Source organism: Triticum aestivum, chromosome 7B, assembly GCF_018294505.1.
Source record: "Triticum aestivum cultivar Chinese Spring chromosome 7B, IWGSC CS RefSeq v2.1, whole genome shotgun sequence".
Taxonomy (NCBI): domain Eukaryota; kingdom Viridiplantae; phylum Streptophyta; class Magnoliopsida; order Poales; family Poaceae; genus Triticum; species Triticum aestivum.
Window position 1 is genome coordinate 13,675,404 of NC_057813.1, and position 24,699 is coordinate 13,700,102.

A 24,699-nucleotide genomic window follows, 5' to 3' on the forward strand; every position below is an offset into this window, starting at 1 on the left:
CCTACCAAGGCTCACGTAGGTGGAGGTCGTCGTTTGGCGTCGATGGCGGAGGACCTAGCAAGGTTGACACCTCAATCTGCTCTGAAGATGGACCGGTGGAAGATGACGGCGACGACACATATGAGTGCGTCGGACTAGTTTGTGCCCCGGACCCGGTAGATGGCTTGGTCGGGGCTTCCGATTTTAGATGTTAGGCTTAGGTGAGAGGTCTGGTTATATGGCCCAGCTTGCACCCCTTCATCATATGGATAGGAGTAGCGGCAGATGTTGCCAAGATGGCGGATTCAGACATATTGTTATACTACTTTCTAAGGTCCTCGAGAATAACCAATAAAATGACCGCATGCATCTTCCAGATGCAAAGGCCAGGGGTCATCCTCCTTTTCGAAAAAACCAAAAGAACCTGATGCCATGTTCAATCATGAGGTCATCCTCTTTTAGTACTATGGCAATTCAGCTTGATTACTTTGACATATACCTAACTATTTCGGAAAGTTCAACACATTAACAAAATGGGGTGAATAAATTTAATTGGAGGAATCTCAAATCACAAGTTGCCTTTCTCATAAGAACTAGATTGCCTATGAGGAACTAGACAACTTTTCACCTATGGAAGAAATAGGCACCCGAATTTGAGTTGAGAACTCAGACGTGGGTGATGACCTCCCAGTCTCCCACCAACACTAGTAGAAAAGGGGGCCAATGGTCCAGGCCGGTCCAGCCCATTAGTCCCGGTTCAATCCAGAACCGGGACCAATGGGGGCATTGGACCCGGTTCGTGAGCCCCAGGGGCCGGCCGGGCCACGTGGGCCATTGGTCCCGGTTCGTCTGTACCTATTGGTCCCGGTTGGTGGGACGAACCGGGACCAATGGTCCTCGCTCCTGGCCCACCACTATTGGTCCAGGTTGGAGGCTTGAACCGGGACCAAAGGATGCCCATTAGTCCCGGTTCATACCACCAACCGGGACTAAAGGGTTGGTCCTCGTTGCGGCCAGAATTTAGTCCCACCTCGCCAACCGAAGGGGAATCAGACCAGTTTATAAGCCTCTCCCTCTCTGCCTTATTGAGCTCCTCTGAAAATGAAAATAGATGCCCTTATATAGGGAAATTAGCCTAAATTCATACGGATTTCGATTAAAATTCGTTATGAATTTAAGTTGATTTTCCTCTATAAGCGCATCTATGCTCATTTCTGAGTAGTTTTTTATATTTTTTTTCTTTTTTGCTATATTTATTTTTTTTCTTTTTATTTCTGAGTTGTAATAAGCCATTAAAAATAAGGATATATGCTCCTTTTTTAGTACAGTTAATCACAACTATTTTTTGCTTCTATTCATTTCTGAGTAGTTTTCTATATAGTTTTTTTTCTTTTCTGTTATATTTATTCTTTTGTTTTTATTTCTGAGTTGTAATAATTCATTAGAAATAAGCATCTATGCTATTTTTTTAGTAAAGTTAATCAAAATTATTTTTTCTTCTATTTATTTCTGAGTGGTTTTTTATATAGTTTTTTTTTCTTTTCTGCTACATTTATTTTTTTCTTTTTATTTCTGAGTTGTAATAAGTCATTAAAAATAAAAAAGAGGCGCAATGCTCGTTAAGACGAAGCCGCTCCACCTCCTTCCTCTGACTTCCAGCGCTGCTCCACAAAACAATGCTCCCAAGAGAGAAACAACACCGCAGTGCCGCCATCGTTCGGTCTGGAACACCAGATCCTAGGGTTTTCCTCTGGAGCAATACGAGTGGGTCAACGGTAGTCACACGACAATGCCTTCATCATGGTAACGACATGGAACGCCGCCATCACCCACCGTCAGCTCGGTTTTCACCGGCAACTACGTCTCCCCGACTCGCAGCTGGTGCGAGATGACGGATCCCGAGATCCGAACACCCAGCCTCAGGCCGACCACCTCTGACTGAAGAGATGACCACCGTCGCCGGCTGCAATGGTCAGAATTATTTTTTAGTAAAGTCATTAAAAATAAAAAAGAGGCGCAATGCTCGTTAATTTGCTTCAAGCCTTTCGGAATAATGTCAACTGCACTTCACATAGCTCTGTGCAGTCTACCGTATTCCTCAAGGCTTGAAGCTAACCAACGTGCAGGAGCATTGAGCCTCTTCGTCATCGTCTCTGCACTCAGGGCTTATAAACAGCTGCGACTGCCTCTCGCTTGGCGAGGTGGGACTAAAAAAACAGCTGCAGGAAGAATCAACAAAAAAATAGCTGCAGAAAATAAAAAAGTAGTTACACGAGTCCATTGGTACCGGTTCATGGAACCAACCGGTACAAATGCCAATCTTTGGTCCCGGTTCGTTGGACCAACCGGGACCAATGCCCCCCCCTTTAGTGCCGGTTGGAGCCACCAACTGGGACCAAAGGGCTTCGTTTCCCGCCCTTTGCGCTACAGAAATGAGGCCTTTGGTCCCGGTTGGTGGCACCAACCGGGACTAAAGGGGGCATTAGTCCCGGTTGGAGCCTCCAACCGGGACTAATGCTCTTGCTATATATACTGGACTTGGCAGTTTTCGCCAAATCCCATCTCTTTCTCGCCCCTGCCCCGAGCCTCTGCTCCTCGTCGCCGTCTCCGCCGAGCCCGCCCCACGCCGCCCCGAGCCCGCCGTCGTCGCCGCCCGCGTCCCGTGCCGCCCCGTCATCGTCGCCTGCGTCCCGCGCCGCCGCGCCCCGACGTCGTCGCCAGCCGTCGCCCCTGCCCCGAGCCCGACGTCCCCGTCGCCGCCCCCGAGCCCACTGTCCTCGTCGCCCCTGCCCCGCGCCGCCCCGAGCCCGTCGTCGCCCCTGCACCGCGCCGCCTCGACGCCGACGTGAGCGTTTTTTTATTTTTGTTAGATTTTTTTTAGATTCTTTTTGTAGTTCATAGATTTTTTTTGTTAGGTTAGATGTGTAGTAATTTAGATATGTAGTTCATAGATTTTTTTGTTAGATTAGATTTTTTTTAGATTACATGTGTAGTAATTAATTTGTTCATATTATGTTAGATTTTTTTGTTAGATTAATTAGATTTTTTTGTTAGACTAGATATGTGTAGTAATTAATTTGTTCATATTATGTTAGTTTTTTATTCTGTTAATAGATTTTTTTGGTGATATTATTATTGAATATGCATGTTTGGTGATATTATTGTTAATAGATTTTTTTGGTGATATTTAGATTGTGTAATTAATTTTGTTCATAGAATTTTAATGATTTTTTTTGTTCATAGTATTTAGAAAAAGGAAAAAAATAAGAAGTAGTTTATATATAGTTGAACTAGCTAGTTGATTTAATAAACTAATTTATTTTACTATATAATGAAGTAGTTTGTTTTTAGTAAGTACTACTTATTTATTTATAGTAAGTGCTTAGTAGTTGAACTAGATAGTTGATTTAATTAGATTTTTTTGTTAGATTAGATTTTTTTTGTTAGATTACATGTGTAGTAATTAAGTTGTTCATATTATGTTAGATATTTTTGTTAGATTAATTAAGTTGTTCAATAATTTTAATAGTTGAACTATATAGTTGATTTAATTAATAAAACTACTTTTATTTAACTATATATAGAAGTAGTTCCCGCGTCGACGTCGGCGATGCCTATCCCGCATCCTCGTCGTCGTCGACTCGGTGGTGGAGGCCTGCTTGATCAGGGCCATGTTCGGGACTGGGCTCCGCTGGGTTGGTATTGGGAGGTGCTACCTTCCGGGGGACGTAGGTTGGTGAGGAGGCAGCGCGTTGTTGACCCGATCCTTGTTTGGTGGCGGTCGCGTGGGCCAGTGACGGTGGTGAGGCATCCGGACACCGCGGAGGTGGTACGTCACTGTGTCAGCGAGGAGGACGAGCACGTCCATCGCTACATGGTTGCATTGGAGGGGAGGTTCGACAATACCAGGCAGATTCTTTAGGGATCTCACTGGAGCTATGATCCTGTGATGGTTCCTTATCTTTGGGTGTCCACCGCCCGCGTCGATACCCGTCGGGAGCTACGGTTCTAGTTGTATTAGTGATAATATTCGACGATGTACGGACACCAAGAGATGATGTACTTTTGCTTATAATTATTGAATGCATGCTAATTTGAATACTATACTTTATTTTATGATTTGGTTTTGCTTATTTTATGATTTGGTTTTGCTTATTGAATGCTCATATTAGATAATTTCTCCTTCATTCCCGTGTGCTAGACAATTGGATATAATTAATAATGCATTCGGGAATGAAAGGAGGAGCTACGTACATCGATCATCGATAGTCAACCCGTGATTAATAATAATGATCTAGTTTAATATTTGAATTATGAACGTATAGGCCAGAAATGTCGTACTCATCGGACGACGAAAACCGCCCGGGGGAGTGCAACTGGTGCCACGACGACCGAGGTATCTGCGACAGGTTCATTGTGCTGGACGAAGATCGGCGCTTCAGCATTAAGCTCGAGGAGACCTTCGATGTTCATACAGTACGCAACCGACGATAATAGTTTTTTTCGTAATTACTCATGACTTCAACTATTTTAATCATGACAATATTTTTCATCTTTTCCAATTCGACTAGCTTATCCCATGCTTTGCAAGATGCTATGTCTTGGAGAGGATGGGTTTTGAAGACCATGAAAGTTTCGAAACCAAAAAAATTATCCTAAGTACCCATCATGGTGTGGATTTTCAAGTAAAGTTGTACAATGCTCAGAGTGTAACCCATTTTGGTTGCAAAAATTGGGAAGCACTTTGCAAGATGTATGGTTTTGATGAGGGTATGCTTGTTACCATGGATCTTGGTGATCCTACAATCGAGCAAGAGAGACCTACGATTTTCGTCCTTGTGGATACACCTCCAATTCTTCCCCCATGTGAGCTTAACATAGTTATTAAGTAATTTATATTGTTTATTTGAAAATAGTTGACAACTTATTCTCCATTGACAACTTATTTTCATTCTTCAAAGAATGTGCGGAAGATGGTAGACATAACCTACTACACCGAAGGCTCCGAATTAACTTATCAGGAGAAAAATCATCTGGTTGGATTTTGTATTGATCTTGAGAATTGCAATGTCTACAATCGAACTCCTCAACATTATGGTCAATACGTGCCACTAGTGCACGTGTTGAACTACGGTAACTACCATGGAGATACTCTGGTATGATTTTTTACTATTACAACATTCGTGCATCTTTTTGCACACTTCTAAAACTAGTACATCATATCATTGCTAACTACGAAGTTATTACTATGTTTTTCAACAGATAATCCCAAATGATTGTGTGCCTCATCTGATGTATACACGGGGTAGCCTTCATGTTTTGAACATACACCTAGGTCGTCCTACGAATCTCAACTGTCCATACCGGGTTTCTAAAAGAAGTGGAGACATGATAATCAAAGAATGGAAAAAATGTATGGACAGTCGTAAGGAGCTTCTTGGAAGCAACATTCAGCGAAGGGCAAAAATTGGAGACAGGATGATCGCCATTCTTCATAATGGAGAGTCAGGGTCTATATTGTTTTATGCTATTTTACATTAAGGGTTTTTAGGTCCTACCTGATACTGATGATCATGTGCTAAGAACAATTATGTAGGGTTGGGTTTGATGACTATGAGGATGATGATCGTATGACTTATTATTAATAACGAGTAGAAGTTGTAGTATATGATGATGCATGATTAGTAGGACTTGTTATTATATATATATGGTGATGTATGATGCACGCATGCATTAGCATTTTATATCTGCGGGTGCAATGAACATAGCAGCAGCGTTGATAAACCAAGGACGAAGATATAAGAGAGGACACTTCTCTCTATTAGCTAGCTGTAATAACAACCTAAAAATAACCCCTAAAGCAGCCACTTTTTTTAAAAAAAATTGACTTTTGGTCCCGGTTGGAGCCACCAACCGGGACAAAAGGCCCCCTGACTGGGGTGGGCGCACAGGGCCACGTGGAGGCACATTGGTCCCAGTTCTGGTTTGAACCGGGACTAATGGGTGGAGGTATTAGTAACGACCCATTAGTCCCGGTTCATGAACCGGGACTAAAGGCCCTTACGAACCGGGACTAATGGCTGGTTTTCTACTAGTGCAACTGAAGTGGTTACTCCATTTGTTATTGTGCTTGCAGGTTCTTGCCAAATGTCAACTTCTCGAAGCTGTCCAGGAGAAGGAACAGGGACTGGATTCACATGGTAGGAAACTTCACTTTATCTATACTTTGGTTTCTGGAGTTCATCGTTGGAAACTAATAGTGTGTAAACAGAAAAGCTCTAATCATTTCAAGAACTCAAAGTAGGTGTGAACATACATGTGCCAATAAATATGTCAAATTGTTAGTAGTCATATGCGTATTAGTTATTTTATTTGTGCTAGCATGATGTTTGGTATTATCTCATCCATAGTACTGATCAAGATCCTGTCATAATCTCTACTCCTAATGGATGAGTTGGTTGAATAGTCCCACAACTTCCGTCCGGTTTATTTTCGTCTGGTTTATTTTTGTCTCACCTCCCACCACCCCTCCCATGCTAAAACCGAATCGCGTTTGATACTCCTTCCATTTATTCGTAATGTATTTATGTGAAAAAAATCAATTATGATTAATCTCTAATCAATCTCCACTACAAGAAATCTGTTAATACGTGACAGTTTCTGTCTGTCATGGACTTGCGCAAGTCCGTCATCGAGGGGCATACGTGACGGATTTGAATTCCGTCATGTATATCGCGTCATAATTTAACCACAGCACGCTCCATGACGGATCATCGAAAACCGTCACGGACCATGACGGTTTTTAACCGTCATCGATGGCGGTTAACTGGCATGCTCATAACGGCGTTAGCTTGTCTACCACGTCATCATCTGACATGGATCTAACGTGGCAGCCCATGTTGTAATCAGCCCATCTAAAATTTTGGCCCACTAAATTTCAACTCTCCAAGAGTGGTGGCCCATATAGTAATCAAGCCAATTTGAATTTAGGTCCATTAATTTCAAGAAAGGCCCAGTAATTTCTCAGTCCAGGACATTAGCCCATCACGCATTTCTCTTTGTCCATGGAAATTTGAAGCCAATAATAATTTAACAGAAAATATATGTTCAGGTCCTTAAAAACAAAAAATTACATACACACACCCAAAAATACACCTGTACGGGAGCAAAAAATGAACCCAAAAAAGATTTTAATTCTACAAGCATGTCTCGAAGAAAACTGTGCTACTCTACAGCCAACACCACACCCATCAAGCAAAGGACAATGATCATTGGACAACCAAGGGACCCCGCATTCCTGGCCGTGGATTCGCTCATCATGTCTTTGTTGTTGAAATGCTCCCATAAACCAATATCTGCCACATGATGAAAAATATGTCACATTATTAAATATTATAGTCAGTAGGTTAAAATAGAAGTAGAAACTGGAAGTAGCTTACTACACGTTATCAAGTTCTATATTTTTTCTCTGCCATGATGCAAAGTAGTGAAACAAAATCATTCGTGTGAAAAGAAACAACTGATGGCAACAAAAAGGCATTATGAGCATACATAGATCAATAGTTGGTAGTAAACAACACTGTGCTTATTTGACTGCAAGTCCTAAGCTATCAATACACTAAACTCGAATCATGCTATGAAAACCTTCTGAATTTCCTACAATGCAGTCTCTCATGTGCCGTGAAATATGAAGTATGTGAAACTAAGAAAAGTAAGTCAAGGGGAGGCACTTCCGTACCCATTGCTGAAAATAAATAACATAAGCAATACTTTTATTCTAGTAACCAAGGCAAACATCAAAACAAAAAGGGAACAAAACTTTTTTCATCTTAATAAGATTATTATGCTATAGGAGAATAATAATACCACAGGTAGTCCTACCTTCCAACAACAAAAAGGATAATAGCTTCTCGTACAACAATCAATCATACCGTAATGCATCCACAGTTCCAATCTATGATAGAGAAAGCAGACTGCCATGGTGAAAATGTCCATTTCAACCATGAAAAGGGGTTACCATTGGTATGAAAATAAGTGATAATTGATGTATCATATATGTAGTGTGGGATAGGATATTGAACAGAAGGGAGTTCAGCTACCATGTACAGAATTATTGATGTCCAACACAATCTGAATCCTAAACACTATTTTAGAATAGGGAACTTGTTGCTTTTGTATTAACAAGAAAACAACAGGAGCATAATTAAAGGCCACATCTGTTCAAGCAAAAATATAGTTACTTGACAGGAAATAAAAATCCAAGTAACAATAAAAGCATATAGCAATATAAACAAGAAAAAACACTTACAGTTCTAAGATGCTTATGATAAAAGTACAGTTTTTAGGTTTTCTCTCAAGTACTACTACATACACGCATCTATAAAACAAGTCCATTCTAGCAAGATACACAGTCGCAGCTTAATTTATATCTAACAAGCTGGAACTTCCAAATTAACTCCCAAAATATCAATCAACATGAAGAACGGTGCATGTTAGAAAAAAATAGCTATATCATATCGTGTGGATCAGCATTAGCTTGCCCTAATTAAATTATGTGTAATAGTGCAAGAGAATCAGATCCACAAAACCGTCAGCAACTAATCAAGCTCACATATTCATCTCAGCAACTGAATCCGCCTCTAAACTGAACCAAAATATGATATGTATTCAGATTGCAAGTATCATCTATATTTGGGGTAAAGTGGGGAGAGGCTCGCCACGCTAGGAGGTAAGGAGGACGCAGCCATCAGTGAGCTCGTGCAGGCGATGTAGGACAGGATGTAGGGGCCAAGGGGGTGCTGTACTTGCTTCTGCACCTCTTTCGGCAAAGAGAGCTCGTTGGGAACGGCTGCATCGAGGAGGAGGACGTCTTGTACGCCGCTGGATGGGTGGAGAAGGTAGTAGGCATTAGTGGCATAGAAATCAACCATAATAAATAGTTCAAATTTGACAGCACAAGCAGCCTGACCAGAATATGATTCTTAGAGAGAAAAACACTCTCCAAGAAAAAGAGAAACAGAAACCGCATGCGAGAAAGCAGCATGACCATTCATTCAGGGAACAGAAGAGGTAGCAAAAGCAGCAGCAGGTAATCCTTATAACTAGAGAGTAAGCATCCATCGTTGGCTCCAGTCAGCTACTTCATAGTAACTAACACCGGCGAATAAAAAGTAGCACAATTAACTTGTCATATAATCTAAACATTTAAAGTTCAAATCCAGATTTGATGTTATATAGCTAAAGAGCAGCTGCAATAACAAATGTCCAGAATACAAAATGTTAATCCTTCCAACATGAAATATATTCCAAGGTACTGATGTTATGTAGGCAAACTAAAATTTTGAAGTGCTAATTCTTTGAACGAGAAGTATATGTCGAGGACCTTACTACAAAGATGAAACCAGCATGATAGCAGAGGTAAATAATTTCAGGGAACCACAAACTAGTGAGCTACAGGCCCCAGTAGTACCCATACACATATGTATTAGTATCGCAGAGAACATTTGCACCCAAGAGATTAGATTATTTTTCTGGAAAAATGCAAGACTGTAGTTAATGGAAGAAGTCGTTTCTACAGAAATATACATGCAGCTGCAATAACAAATGTTCAGGATATAAAATGTTAATCCTTCCAACAGGCAGTATATTCCAAGGTACTGATGTTACGTGGACACTAAAATTTTAAAATACTAATTCTTCGAACGAGAAGTATATGTCAAGGAAAGGACTACAAAGCCAAATTCATCATGACAGCAGATGTAAACATTACAGGGGAAACGCAAACTAGTGGGTTACAGGCCCAATGAACTACACATACACGTGGATGTATTATTATCTCACAGAGTACATTTGACGCAAGAGATAATCTTTTCTCTTTTTATAGAAATGCAAGACTGTAGTTAATGGAAGGCAAGTCATTTACCCAATGCCAGCAAGTGTTCGGCAGTGTGCACTGTGAAAACTGTATGCTGCTGCTACATTTAACTATGCGCAGAACTCAACCCATAAATTATTACTTGAGAACTAATTGTTATTTTTATCTGAAAATATTCTAATATGTTGAGCACAGTCACGCACCCACATCTAGTCATCCACACTAGCTAAGGAATATCAACAAATCCACACAGCAGAAGCACCAACACAAGAGATGACTGGTACTTGAGCAGCAAGCATGCAGCAACAACCAATCCATAGAGAGGAAGAGGGAGGCAGCGAGCAGGGGAAGAACAACCTGGGGGCGAGAAGCTCGTGGTGGAGTGGCTAGGCGGCGAGGTCAGGGAAGGAAATCACCCAACCTCCATCCAGCCATGGTATTGAGTGCCTCACCTGCGACCAACCAAAGCAGTAAGAAAACACATCAGCCATGGAGATCCATCCATCGATTTAGGGGTGGGATTGGGAACCGGAGAGGCGGTACCGTCTGGGGTTAGCGCCATGGACCACGCGGAAAAGGAAGGGGAGGCCAACCTTGGCGGAGAACAGCGGAGAAGGAGCCGACCTCTGGCGCTGCTCGGTAGATCCAGAAGCAGCGCCGCAAATCGGGAAGCGCCTCGGCCTGCTCGTTCTTGAGGCCGCCTAGTTTAAGGAGAGAAGGTAAGAGCGGGGGATAGGGGAGAGGGTGGGGGCGGTGGTGGTTAGGGAGAGGGGCACCGAGGTTGCCGGTGGTGGCGGCGGACGAGGGGGAGGGAGATGGATAGGATTGAATTGGGGGATGGAGGATGGAGAAGAAGATGGGGAGCAGCGGTGGTGGAGGCGGTCAACCACCGTTGGGCCATGTGCCTACCGTGCTATCCGAGGGAGTGGACGGTTGTGATGCGCGATCCGCGAGAAGGGCAGATTGACCAATCAGGATTCAGCATACGCATCACACCGGATACATGCCACATCAGCATGAGCCATCGGTGACGGTCCGCCCTAGGTCCACATGGTTTCCATGACGGTCTTTCAGTGTCCGTCATAATGGGGCATCATTTCAGTGGCCATACGCATCTTGTTGATCCGTGACGATTTCTATGACGACTCGAAGGGACCGGCGCTATATCTATGATGGTTTTTAAGAACGTCACCAGAAATCCGTCATGGATTAACTGATTTCTTGTAGTGCTCTAAAAAATCAAATCTAAATTAATCAACTATACCATAAGTTCCTCAATCACGTTAATTAGGGATGCACCGCCACGACTGCCCTCCTCCCCTCGACCCGCCAGCCACGCGACGTCATGGCGCCTCTGCATCCTCGACTAGCTCCTCGTCCTCATGCCCCAGTCCTGCATGCAACTCCAAGGACCACACCGGTCTCGTCGCCGCCGTACTCCGATGCGCCTCGTTCTAATCAACATCGGGGCCTCCGTAGCATCCAATCTTACTCCAGGTCATCGTCCTCGTCGACTTCGCCTTCGCCATGGTGCTGGCGTCATCCTCCTAGGATTCCTGCATCGGAGCTGGCAAGCAGCAAGCTACCAGGCGAGCATGGGGAACTACCTGATAGCAGCAGCGGCCGTTGAGAGCCACGTGAAGCAACATCTAAGGCTGGATAGCCACATCCTCCTCCAGATCCCATCTCTTTTTTCCTCACCTGACGCCCAAGCGGCACCATCCGCGTTGGACCTCCGTCGTCCGCTAGCATCCTCGTGGTATTGAAGATCCTCCGCATGCTGTACTCTCCATCTCTCACCTCTTTTGGGTGGTGATGACTGTAGATCGAGGGCAACGGCGGCGGGACCTAGGCCAGCACCGGCGGCGACCCGGGTATTTTTCATGTAGATTCAAAGTAAAATTAGTTGTCTTGATCAGATTTTTTTTAGAAAACTAATTAGGCACACTTTCTACTCGAAGCGGTTGGAGCACGGGCATTGCAAGTAATTAGCCCATCCATGGCTGCCATTAGCGAGGTCTGGCAGAAGGCCAAGTACTCCTATTGTAATATGTAATTGGTGCACACAAGATGACGATAATGGCCACCAACGACACAAGCACATCAGGTGGCCAGCAGCCTGACTCGTGGGTGTTGGCGGCTAATCTATCAGATCTGTGAATATATTGCATTTTGATAAAATTCTACTGCCATACACATCTATGGTTGTGTGCTTGCCTCCTTCAACTAAATGGAACCAAAGTTTGCATTGTGGCGGCTGGCATATGAAATCCTAAGATAACCATAGTTGTGGAAGTCCTATTTTTTTTATCCGGCGATGCTGTATAGAAAAGCCGCAGGAGCAAAATCCCCAGCTTCTCACGTAATTTTATAATCTAACAATTCCAACTTGTTGCATGCATCAGGTAATCTGGCACTCAAGCCTCTATGCATCTTTGTTTGCCATTTTATTTGTTCCATTGGAGTTATGACGCTCTCCATGCATACATGTAGCTATCTTTTTCTTGTCTTTCATCTATGGTTATAAAGGTTTGGTCTGAAGGCGTTGAAGGAGTCCCATGCATGCATGCACAATGCTGACATATACGCATGTTCCTTTTAAACACTTGCATGTTCATCTGCTATTATTCATCTGAAGATGATGATGTAACATGTACTACCTCTAATTTTGCTTCACTTTCACTAAATTATTGAAAACTAAGCACTGACATTCTTTGTAAATCGATATAGTGTTCTCCTAAGATGATGAGGTTGTGAATCTGAAAATTTTGACTCCTCAGACGTGAAACCACATTTATGGGAAGCCATCAGATACCCAAAGCCAAGAATCCTAGGGTTTTCTCCTTGAAATGCAAAAAATATGGGTTAGCATTTAATCTACCATGTTCATTGTATTTGTGTGGCTAATCTGCTGTCTTCCCTAAATAGTTTGATTGAAATATTAGCAGCACATTTATTCTCAAGATTGTTAATGACATGGTTGTGCTGTTTGTCAAACAAGCAATATTCCAGTGCCTCGAGCACACAAAAAATGGTAAAATGCGGTCAAGGGGCTGTTCGTCTCCTGGTAAGCTTCAAAACCCAAAAGGATCCACATTTTATCTATTTTCACCATCTCTGTGCAGTTTGACATGATCCACTGATTTATCATATATTTTTTTCTAAGTGATGTACTGCACAGTTCATTGTTAGTCTGAAATTCTGCATGCTTTAGCACCTACATCAGAGATGTTCATCATGCACATTCTTGACCCTGCACACATGTGGGTCCAGTGTGAAGGCCCATCCCATAGCGCCTTCCAACTTTAAACTCCATCTGGATATAGCTACACTCTTATTTGATTCATAGTTATGTGGAATGGTTGCAGATAGAAGGTCTCATTTGTGATGTTCTGGAATTATAGGTATGTCGATCATTGTGTCCATGGTTCTTTTGAGTGAGAATTTACCTGCTGAGAATACAATATGACTTCTTATGGATTAGGTGAAACTTATGTATGTACTCGTGTGTTATTGTAGTCTATTGTAGCACTTATCTACTAGAAACATGTTCTTGTTGAGTTGCTTCTTTGGCAGGTGTGTCTTTTTAATAGATTTTTTTATCAGATTTTGTTGTGATCATTAATATTTAGAGGTGTATCGTTCATATTGGCTAGCTAGCAAAGCATCTGATTTGTTATTTTCTTGTCATTTGTGGGGCAACTCTTATGACTGTCTCCAGCAGTACCAGGATAAACGTACATAGGTGGTATTCGTTAGTCTTTATGTTCCATGCAGGTAATTGATGGTGTACATCTCCTGTTGCAAAGAAATTTTTTAAAGGGTGGCTCCATTGACAATGGCACTTCAAGTATACATCTCTTGTTGTCAAGGAAAAATTAAAAGGATGGAATACTCGATACCTCTACAACACCGGGATGACAATGGCACTTCGCTGATCTTTAACTTTTGTCTTCACGTTTTATTTTTTTGATGGAATTTTGATACCAATTCTGTAGGAAATGTCTTTATGAGTACAGAGACGTTACAAAAAAATACATGTAAAGTCCATCATGGAACAATGGATGTGAATGGGATTTCAGTAGAATATTTTTACTGAGATGGAATTGAGTGTTCTTGACCACTCCATTTTTGATATAAATTGTATTCCATTTTGATTAATTGACTGTGCCTTGCAATCCGGGAGATATATTCTTCCCATTTATGCATATTCTTGCTGGGAGAGAAAAACAAAGTATTTATTAAGTTATGTATAACTTGTGTCTTGCAAGCTGGAAATGGAAACTAACAATCATTGTTTGTTTTTTGACTCGAAATGCAGAATGTGAAATCTTGCTACCATCTAGGTGAAATGTCTCGGAAGTACTGTCCAACAGCTCGAGATCTTGGTCAACAAGGAGGAGCCCCGCCGCGGCATGACGTCCTATGTCAGCCCTTATAGCTACAACATGATCACACAATATCTTTTCTTATAGGAAGCATCAGATAAAAGTGAGTGCACATTTGATCATTCCATTCTACCTGGCTTCTGATTTCTATTATCAGAAATACATTGTTTGTTATTACAGAAAACATCTAACTACAATACTAAAACTACCTATTTTATGCATGATACCATCTGGAAAACTGCTCCAGAAAATAACACTTAAAAAGGTAAAATAACAACAAATAAGAGTTCCATTCTGAATTCTGAAAGAATCCTTCAAAGTATGTAGTAAATTGCTTCCTCTATGATCTGATGAAACCTTGGGATCATACTAAAAAACCTTGGGCTCACCTCCCATGTTGTGTGTTACGTCTGTTCAATTACGTCTTAAAATAAACTCTGGATGGGGTTGGGGTTGGTCTATTGAGTTATGTTTGAGCAGAATAATTTCTCTCCTTTAGAAAATAAGAAGTTGCATTTCTTTAGAGATGGTTGAGCGGTTGAGCTGTGTGAGTTTTTTTTGTTAGGATAGAAGGGTAAATACATTGATTTCTTTAAGAGTTAATAAGTACATTACAATGTGGAAATAGTTTAACAGACATCAGATCTACCTTCTTGGCTTGGGGGGTGTCACGGGCGACGCACTCCTCCTCCCCCTTGATGGCGGTGGCGAATCAGCCCAAAACACGGGCGGAGGGTATTAGGGCAGAAAGCGGGCCGGTTGGCGCGGGGACTCCTTCTTGGCGGTCTGTGTGGAAGTACGGTGTGAAGAAGAGAGGGTGCCATGTCGAAGGTGAGGTGGACATCATCCGGTCTTAAAGGAGAGGGCTCTAGCGAGAAATGTCCTGTTACGACGTGAAACCGAGAGGGAAGGGGAGGGTTCGACACGAGAAAGGAGGGATGCATCATGGGGTGGGGTTTTTGCGTTGGGCCCGCCAGTTGAAGATAACATGGTGGAGCGCAATCACATATGTCTCTCACATGGTCTGGCTTTCGGGGTGCCCGGACTGTCTAGACCATTGACTTTTTTCGAATTTTCATGGGAAGAGTTTTCCCGACCTATACCTGGCCATACCTCGGGCCGGTCCGGGCTTCGGGCCGGGCCTAGCCAAGCCCGACGCAAAAAACCCAGGCCCGGGCCCGAGCCCGACCCGAACATGTAAAAGCCCGTCGGGCTTCGGGCCGGCCCGGCCCGACCTTCCAAAAAAACGTGAAAACGACGGGTCCGGGCCCGGCCTGGCTCGGCCTTCGGGCTCAAAATCTAGGCCCGAGCCCGACCCCGGGGCAGCGTCGGGCCGGGACGGGTCGGGCTTTTTCGGGCCGGGTCGCACTAGTAGAAAACAGGGCTTTCGTCCAGGCCGGGTTAGCCCATTAGTCCCGGTTCAGTCATGAACCGGGACTAATGTGAGCATTGGTCCCTGTCGGGGATATACCCGCGGTGTAACCCGGCCAGAAGTATAACCCAGCCGGATTTGGCGACTCACTAATGGTCCGCCCCGACTGGACGACACACTAAGTGACCCACCCGATCCTGGCGGCTTATGGGTGACCTGGCAAGCGGATCAGAGGAGCGACAAGACCCGGGGGCCCAGGAGGCTCAAGGCCCAGAAGGCCGGCTTACGTTATGGTAGGCCGGCTTAAGAGGAAAGGCGTGAGGAATATCTCCCTTACAAGAAATCAAAACCCGGACTTGTACCCGGCTTGTAGTCAAAGATAGGCTAGTCCTAATCCTATTTGGACTCCACATGTAACCCGCCCCTCTAACTTATATAAGGAGGGGCAGGGCACCCCAAAGAGGGACAAGTAACAAGAAACAATATTTAGGGCTAGACACAAAGGGGGAGCCGGCTTATGTGGCGACTCTCGATGAGCATAATGAGACCTAGCCTCAAACAACATGTAGGGCTATTCCGGATGATGTTTCCCGGGGCCTGAAGCTGTCTAAATCCTCGTCTTGTGTGATGATCCGCCTAGCGTCTCTCGATTCCGCCCAACCCCTCTCAAGCTACCACATAGATGTGTTGGCCTCGCGACTAAGTCCTTGCAAGAGGACATCTGCCGTGGCAATTCCATAACAGTTGGCGCCCACCGTGGGGCTCGCGCACGGTGGTGTTGAGTTCTTGGAGGGATCTCTCTTAGGGATCAAGGGGCTCGCAATTTTTCAGATGAAGAAAAGCTGGATTGAAAGGATTTGCATCAGTGACGAGTTCATCAGTCCAGATTGATGATCTGTCAGATTTAAGGTTCAAAGGAATTAGGGTTGCGAGCTGTTCCGCCGCTGTTTTATTGAAAAGTCGCCAAGACCGACGGAATTTTGGATCAGGTGCATCGACGTCCAGTTGGTTCAAGTGTTTCAGATTCGTTCGATCGGCGGTTCAAGGTTGTTTTTACCAAAAGTCAAGCCAGGTCGATTGCGTACTGCTCCAAGCTGGATTCGGTTCAGATGCCAAAAAGGAAAAACAAAAGGAAAGAGAAAAGGAAACATCCCACGACTCGTAAGTGGATTAGACAAGAGACTTGGTCTCTGCCATCGAACCGGTTTTCCCTCACCGATCCTGGTCGAGCCATGACCTCCGCGACTTGTCGTGGCCTCACTCTGCTGACCTCCGCCAAGGCCTGTCCGTGAGCCGCCGCTGGGCCCCGTCCATCCACCTCGTAGCAGCTGACGCGTCAAGCCGGCCGGCCGGCCACTGCGCCAGGGAGTTGCTGCATCAGGGAGTCGCTGCATCGGTTACGGTTTGTTCTGCTGCCGCCGCAAAGAAGTTGCCGCTGGTAGGATTTCCATCGTCTATGCAACGACAAGTCCAAGACAGGGAGAGCTGCACGGGCTGGTTCATCTGTGGTATTACTACATATAAGACACATGTAAGTCGCCCAGGCTGCAGTAAAACGCCGAGTTCTAGTTGTTCAAATGACCAAAGTCAAACTACGACCTGAACAAGATCCGCCTGAGCCGCCGCCGCAACGATACAGCCATGCTTGATCCGGCTTGCCGCCCCGTCGACTTGCTTTGCTGCCGTGGGCCGCGTCGAGTCACCATCGCCGTTTCCAAACCACCATGGGCCTCCGCGAGCCACCTCGCCTATGAGTTATTCTAAAGTCGCCTCTGCCGTGGCCGTGCTCTAGGCTACTGCAGCCTCGTTTCCACCCTCAAGTCACCAGCCACGTAGTGGTTTGCCTTCACATCCAAGCCGGTTTGCTGCGTCTACTGCGGCTGTCTACGAATCCTCAAGCGACTTTGTTGTTGCCATGGCTGTACTCCGTTTCTACATATTGTTAATCCGAACCCAGATCCATCACCAGGACGGAGGATCAAGCCAAAAATGAGATTCCTTTCTGGAGATGCATCACATAACCTGAAGCGCTGTCCAAAGCGACAAGGGAGCTATCAAAGGTCAGCACTAGCATGGGTATCCGTCCAAAGAAGCATTAATGATTAGTACTACAAGCACCGTCATCATTTGGGAAAAATGTACTAGTACGTACAGAATTTCCAAAAACAGTCTTTATGTCTCCTTATATGGAGCCACGCAAGGAAAAATATATCCATCGATTTCAATATTTAGTGATGGAAGAGGTGAGTACAGTCTGATCGGACGGATGTTTTCTTCAAACCGCCGCCGGATCGAGTCAACTCAAGCCTCACCCGCTGCTGCTGTCTCTGCGGTTAGGCTGCTTGTAATGGGTAGTATCATACCTTAGTATCATGCACATGATACTAAGGAATGATACTACCTCCGTAATGCACAGTATTATATACTAGTATCATAGGTAACCTTATTTATTGCCATGCATGACACATAGTAGCATAGCATTTAATATGATACAGTATCATAATATGATACTCAACACTCTCTTTCTTCATTTAATTCTATGCCACCTCAGCAAAATAGTCTAGTTGGCATGCATGATACTAGCTATGATACTACCATTACGACCGGCCTTACAAGCCGCCATGGCCCGATGGCATTAAACCGGAGCCATATCTTCCTGTTTCAAATCGCCGCCGCTTCACTTGTGGCTGGCTGCTGTTTCGGACCGCCGCCGTCACTGCTGACTCTGCCGTGCCGCGGTGCCCCTGCCCTCAACTCTGTGGCCGGCTTGGTCTGCTCGCCGTGGCCTCAACTTTGAACCGCTTGCCTCGCCTCTGAGCAACCTCGTTGCCAAGTCACCTTGGCCGGGTCTCACTGACCTTGCGGGTCGGCCTGCTGCCTCTGCCGGGTCTCACTGACCGGCAAAAAATATCAGGTGATATTCATCCAAGTGTATTTTATTAAATGTATTGTTTTTGTTAAAGAACAAGTTTATCTTTGCCTTGGTCTGCAATATTGTTTATGCAGGGCAATTATTTATAACAAAAAGGGATATTATACCGCGGAGATGGAGGCACGCCAACATCTTTTGGCACAGGTGGTCATCATCACTCAACGGACTCCCGCACCGGCTCACAACGCCATGGCCGTCTCCCGCGACCACGTCAGCTTACAACAAGAAGGACAACTTGCCCGTCCGCACCGGCTTACAACGCCACGGCCGGTTTATCTGTCCGTGCCACCTCAGATGTTGCAGTCGTCTTTACCGTCCGTCTCCCGTGGCCTGGTCTACATCAACAGATCGGGCCGCACCTGTCTGCATGAGTTGTTTATTGAGTATGAGCAAGTCACTACTCGGGAAGCCCGGTTTTCTTCCAACACATTGGAGGCAAATTATCATGTATTATTAGCCGTCGTCTGCACTGGATGGCTCAATGGGCAGGCGCACAAGTCGCCGCACTATTGTTTGGTTAAACTTCAAACAGCCAGTTGGAAGAAACCATTGGCCGAGTTGCTGACACGGTTCATATGGGATCATTTATAACCCGCCGCAGTCACCTCAACCTTCTGTGGATTCACATCGCGCTATCAACGCCAATGATATACACCTTCTGCTATGGTCAAATATGAAGAATCTCAAGCCAACACTTCGAGTCATCTTGAGACTCGGGGGCTACAATGGTATGGCTCGGCAAAATTAGCCGGTTTCAATGAATTCAAGAACTCCGGGTCATTGAAGGGAAGATAACCCGGCCCTGGAGGCTACTGCTTTATTGGCAAATATTTAAAGGCCGTCGGGAAAATTTCCGATTCAAAATGAGGATTCCGGTTTAAAATACAGCTCAAGAGACATCTTTCTCCCGCAAAGCTTTGAAGCTCTCAAAACCGGTTCAACATCCGGATCAAGGTAAATTTGTCCCTTACAAAGCTTTGAGGATCTCAATATCCGGTTTAAGAATTTCTGGTTCAAAAGAATTAATCTCTAGAAAGTTCGAGAGCTTGAACAAATTAATGGTTACCAAAAGGAACTTGCTGCCATGATGCATGTTTCAAAACATGGGTATCCTGCCTTACGGCTTATTTTATTATGGTCACTTGGGGGCTTCCTGCTCATCGGGCATAGCTATCAGTACCCTCTTGATCGGCGCAATGCCAAAATTATATATGGTCACTTGGGGGCTTCCTGTTCAAACATAGGTCATATTCGAACCAAAGAGAACATAGCTGTCGATACCCTTTTGATTAGCAAACTGCTGAACCTACTTGGGGGCTTCTTGATCGTATCCGAATTATAGCTCAACCCCTTTGGGAATCGACGTGGATCGTATTCGAATTAGCATCGCTAAACAACTCTTAAGGTCACTTAGGGGCTTCCTGTTCAAACATGGGTCGTATTCGAACCAAAGAGAACATAGCTGTCGATACCCACTTTGATCGGCATCACCAACGCCACTGGGGGCTATATGATCGTATTCGAATCTTAGCTTAACCCCTTTGGAACGGTTTACTGATCGTATTCGAATCAGAAGCCTAATTTTTTTTATTTTTTTTATACAATCACAAGTATTTGAGTTGTCACAAATATCATATGTGCCGGCTCTTACAGAATTGAGTTATCAACTTCACTGTCCGGGTCACATAAACCGGCGATATCATTCAAAGGATCATAGGGATCTTGTGATCTACTTGTGTGCAGGATAAGACTATATTTGGGTGGTTACCCGCCCTGGCTTCTTGACATTAAGTCGCCAGGGCATATGTTGTTTAAACTCTGTGCAGGATCTACAGAGCTACGGCTTACACAAATGATCAAGTTCAAGCCTATCATCAAAGATTGAAATTGATGTCTCAAAAGGGTTATTAATTCTTGATTTTCTCAAAGGCTATACGCCATCGGGTTACAATGAATGCGCATCGGCCAAGAGCCGCCAGGTATTTAAACTCCGGATTTACTTGTCAACCGATGATGTATTCAAATCTTTAATAGCCAAAACTGGCTAGATTCTCATGATGATATTGAATGATTGAGGTTTTCATACCGAATTATATTGTTCAAATCTTAAATAACCAACATGGATGGATTTCTATTGTGATTATCAATAACCAGTGTTATGATTGAGGTTTTCAAAGTTGCTTCAGCGCAATGGCTATTATTTTATCAATGGATATGATTTATTCTATAATGAAAGGAATAGTCCCGAGTTGCTGCAGGCTTACGACCCGACACTTGAGGGCTACATTATTCAAATTGAGATTACATCGAATATACAAGTCCCATGTCACTGCCAGCATGCACCATGGCACTTGGGGGCTAATGTAAAGTCAATTTTTGCTCAACTTATTAAAGACCAGACTCATCACATTTTAAATGAGCCGGCCCTTAGGGGCTACCAATTGCTCCTCTCAAAAAATTCAAGGTACACAAGCCTCAGTCCATTACATTGAAAGATCCACTACTCAGTTGGTAGAGTACAAAGCTCTTAACCTTATGGACGTGGGTTCAAGACCCATGGTGGAGATTACATCATATGATGTTATTATTAATGAATTATTTACAAAGTCCCTGCTCATTATTGCATAATGACCCGGCCCTTGGGGGCTACACTGGTTGAAATTTTTATGAGCATAAGGCAATTACAAGTCCCATGTTTCTGCAAGCATAACAACCCGACACTTGGGGGCTACATATGTGGAATATTCAGTTTATGACTAATGATTGAGATGAATAACCCGGATTTCTTCAAGGTTGCAACACTTATATTGAAGCAAGTCTTAAGTTATCACTATGTTCTCCTCTTAAGACTTGGGGGCTACAGGTATTATGCATATAAAGAAGGAACATCTTCAAATTCTCAGGTTTGAGTAAATTAGGAAGATCAATTACATGACCCGGTGTCAACAACAATTATGGCTCGACATCATCAGTCTTTTATAACCCGGTGATTTTGGAAATTATAACTCGGCAAGATCTACATCTTTAAGCCGGTTGAAAATCAGATGAGTATTTCAAGATCTATATTTTTCAAGCCGGCGCTTTGGAAGCCGACTCAAATGGATTATTTGTTTACAATATTTCTTCTACATGCAAATTGATTGTGAAGCTGGTCTATTGACCCGGACTTTCTAGAAGAAGGAAATGACAAGGATTTAAGGATGTTCAGGTGCCGGTTTACAAGAATTATTAACCCGGAGCACAACCTATCAAATTTGTTCTTGTGTTTATTTTGCAGCATAAGTTTACCATGGATAAATCCAAGCTAAACTTGGGGGCTAATGTCGGGGATATACCCCGCGGTGTAACCCGGCCGGAAGTATAACCCAGCCGGACTTGGCGACTCACTAATGATCCGCCCTGACTGGACGACATACTAAGTGACCCGCCCGATCCTGGCGGCTTATGGGTGACCTGGCAAGCGGATCAGAGGAGCGACAAGACCCGGGGGCCCAGGAGGCTCAAGGCCTAGAAGGCCGGCTTACGTTATGGTAGGCCGACTTAAGAGGAAAGGCGTGAGGAATATCTCCCTTACAAGGAGTCAAGACCCGGACTTGTACCCGGCTTGTAGTAGAAGATAGGCTAGTCCTAATCCTATTTGGACTCCCCATGTAACCCACCCCTCTAACTTATATAGGGGCAGGGCACCCCAAAGAGGGACAAGTAACGAGAAACAATATTTAGGGCTAGACACAAAGGGGGAGCCGGCTTATGCGGCGACTCTCGATGAGCATAATGAGACCTAGCCTCAAACAACATGTAGGGCTATTCCGGATGATGTTTCCCGGGGCCCGAAGCTGTCTAAATCCTCGTCTTGTGTGATGATCCGCCTAGCGTCTCTCGATTCCGCCCAACCCCTCTCAAGCTACCACATAGATGCGTTGGCCTCGCGACTAAGTCCTTGCAAGAGGACATCTGCCGTGACAATTCTACGACAGTCCCGGTTCATGCGGCAAAGGTCCCATTAGTGTTACTAAAAGGAAAAAAAGTTATGCTCAAATTTCAGTTTTTTTTAATTTTTGTTAAATCTGGTCAAACTATGGTCAAACTACTTATTTAAGAATATTAGTGTTACTAAATAATTATTCAAGAATATTAGTGTTACTAAATAATTATTTCAGTTTTTTTAAATTTTGGTCAAATCTGGTCAAACTGTGGTCAAACAATGGTCAAACTACTTATTCAAGAAATATTAGTGTTACTAAATAATTATTTCAGTGTTTTTGAATTTTGGTCAAATCTGGTCAAACTGTGGTCAAATTATGGTCAAACTGTGGTCAAACTACTTATTCAAGAAATATTAATGTTACTAAATAATTATTGAATAAGTAGAGATGGGTGACCGTTCGGGAAGTTAGATGATTTGGAATGATGAGGGGTGATTAGAGATTAGAGGTTAAATTGAGCAGTGATGAGGGTGATTAGAGATTAGAGGTTAAAATAATTCAAAAATTTAAAAATAAAAAAAATTCAAAAAAGGAAATTTAAAAAAAATCATAAAATTTTCTTTAGTACCGGTTGGTGTTACCAACCGGGACTAAAGGTGGACCTCCAAGCAGCGGCCACATGGACGACCTTTAGTCCCGGTTCGTGTAAGAACCGGGACTAAAGAGGAAGGCTTTAGTAACGACCCTTTAGTCCCGATTTCAGAACCAGGACTAAAGGCTCTTATGAACCGGGACAAATACCCCTTTTTCTACTAGTGTCGGGCCGGGCCGGGCTTCCCATGGCCAGGTATATCCCCACCTGAATTTTATCACTAATGGGGCTAAAGCCTAGATGAGCAACATGTACAATATGGGAAGCCATGGGGAGGGTGTAGAGAGAGGTGGTGGACGCAAGATTAGACCTAAATTAGGAAGGCGGAGAGCATGACAAGTTAAACCACGCATCAGACGATTGAATTCTAAGGAGCCTGCTAGGCACCCATTTGATGTTCGAACACGCTCGAACATACGAGGACTAAATAAGCTTCGACCTTGGAGACAACCTTAGTTATTTGTTTGATCATTTATACCCATTGTAGTCTGTAGCAACGCACGGGCGTTCTACTAGTAGTTGTGAAAAGTGGGTCAAACTGGAGCATGGGCCAAAGGCAGCTCTTCTGCCTGGGACGCGCACTTCTAAGAAGGTGTCGTATCTTGGAAAAGTAGGTTCTGTTTTCTTAATTCATGGCGTGGATCGGGAGGACGCTATAACATTCCCTCTCATGGTGAGGTGATCGACCTCTAGAGTCAGTGTAAAATATTGGCCACCTTTTCTTTCTCCAGCTGCCCCTTTGGACCCTAGTGAACAAATTTCACAAGTCTTCTCTCCTACTCCCTCCTTTCCGGTTTATAGGGTTCAATTCAAAAATCTCACCAACCAAGGTAGATGGTGAGTGGTGGAATACTTTTTATAGTTTGCAAAAACACCCAAGTAATGTTCTTGTTTTCCTCAAAAATTATGTTTACCAATGTATTAATTGTAATACATGCATGCATAAAGTACATGCATTGGTCAATTTTCTCTTAATACTTGCATCCAATGATTTAATGCACCTTGGAATTTGAACATGTAATGGGTAACAACCAAATTGAGCCTTATAAAATGAAAAACTAAAATTTTAAGATAAGCCCTATAAACCGGAAAGGAGGGAGTACCAAGCAACTTCTCTGTATCTTGCTTAGACCTCTTCCAATGCAAAGGTGCTTAGAGAAGGTGCTAAGTGCATTAAATACCTTTGCAACTCAACCCCTCAATGCATAGGTGCTTAACTTGTTGTTGCTAAGCACACTTTATTTAATGACTTGGCACCTAAAGTCTTTCATGCATTGGTCAAATTGCTTCATTTAAGTGGTTTTCCTAGGTTCTCGCGCTTGGCATTGGTTCTTCCTGGGGTCACCAAAGTGTTCTCTCTCCACCTTAAATATTGTGCCATGTCATTTTTTCGCTTACATGGCATGCTTAGCACCTGCCCACGGTGGAGCACTGGGAAGGGCCTTAGGTGCCTTCTCTAAAGAACCTCTCCTTTTCTCACAATTGAACAAACGCCATGCTACCAACTCTGCCAACCAAAATGGGACCTCCAAGAAGAATGTTCAGCTAGCGTAAAATGGGCGCTGGTCTTCCAATA

The 24,699-nt window shown here is 43.8% G+C and overlaps 1 long non-coding RNA gene and 1 pseudogene across 2 annotated transcripts; one reads left to right on the forward strand and one right to left on the reverse strand.

Annotated features, from left to right (window-relative positions):
* LOC123157554 (ABC transporter C family member 10-like) overlaps nt 1-24,699 on the forward strand; it is a 46,086-nt pseudogene that overhangs the window by 17,674 nt on the left and 3,713 nt on the right.
* Nucleotides 7,045-10,757, reverse strand: LOC123158945 (uncharacterized). Of its 2 annotated transcripts, XR_006479402.1 has the most exons (4): nt 10,397-10,757; nt 10,211-10,305; nt 7,861-8,859; nt 7,045-7,334 (listed from the first exon to the last, which is right to left on the reverse strand). It is a non-coding gene; the product is annotated as an uncharacterized lncRNA (long non-coding RNA). The 2 variants fall into 2 exon arrangements; XR_006479401.1 differs by having other exon boundaries at nt 7,045-8,859; nt 10,397-10,745.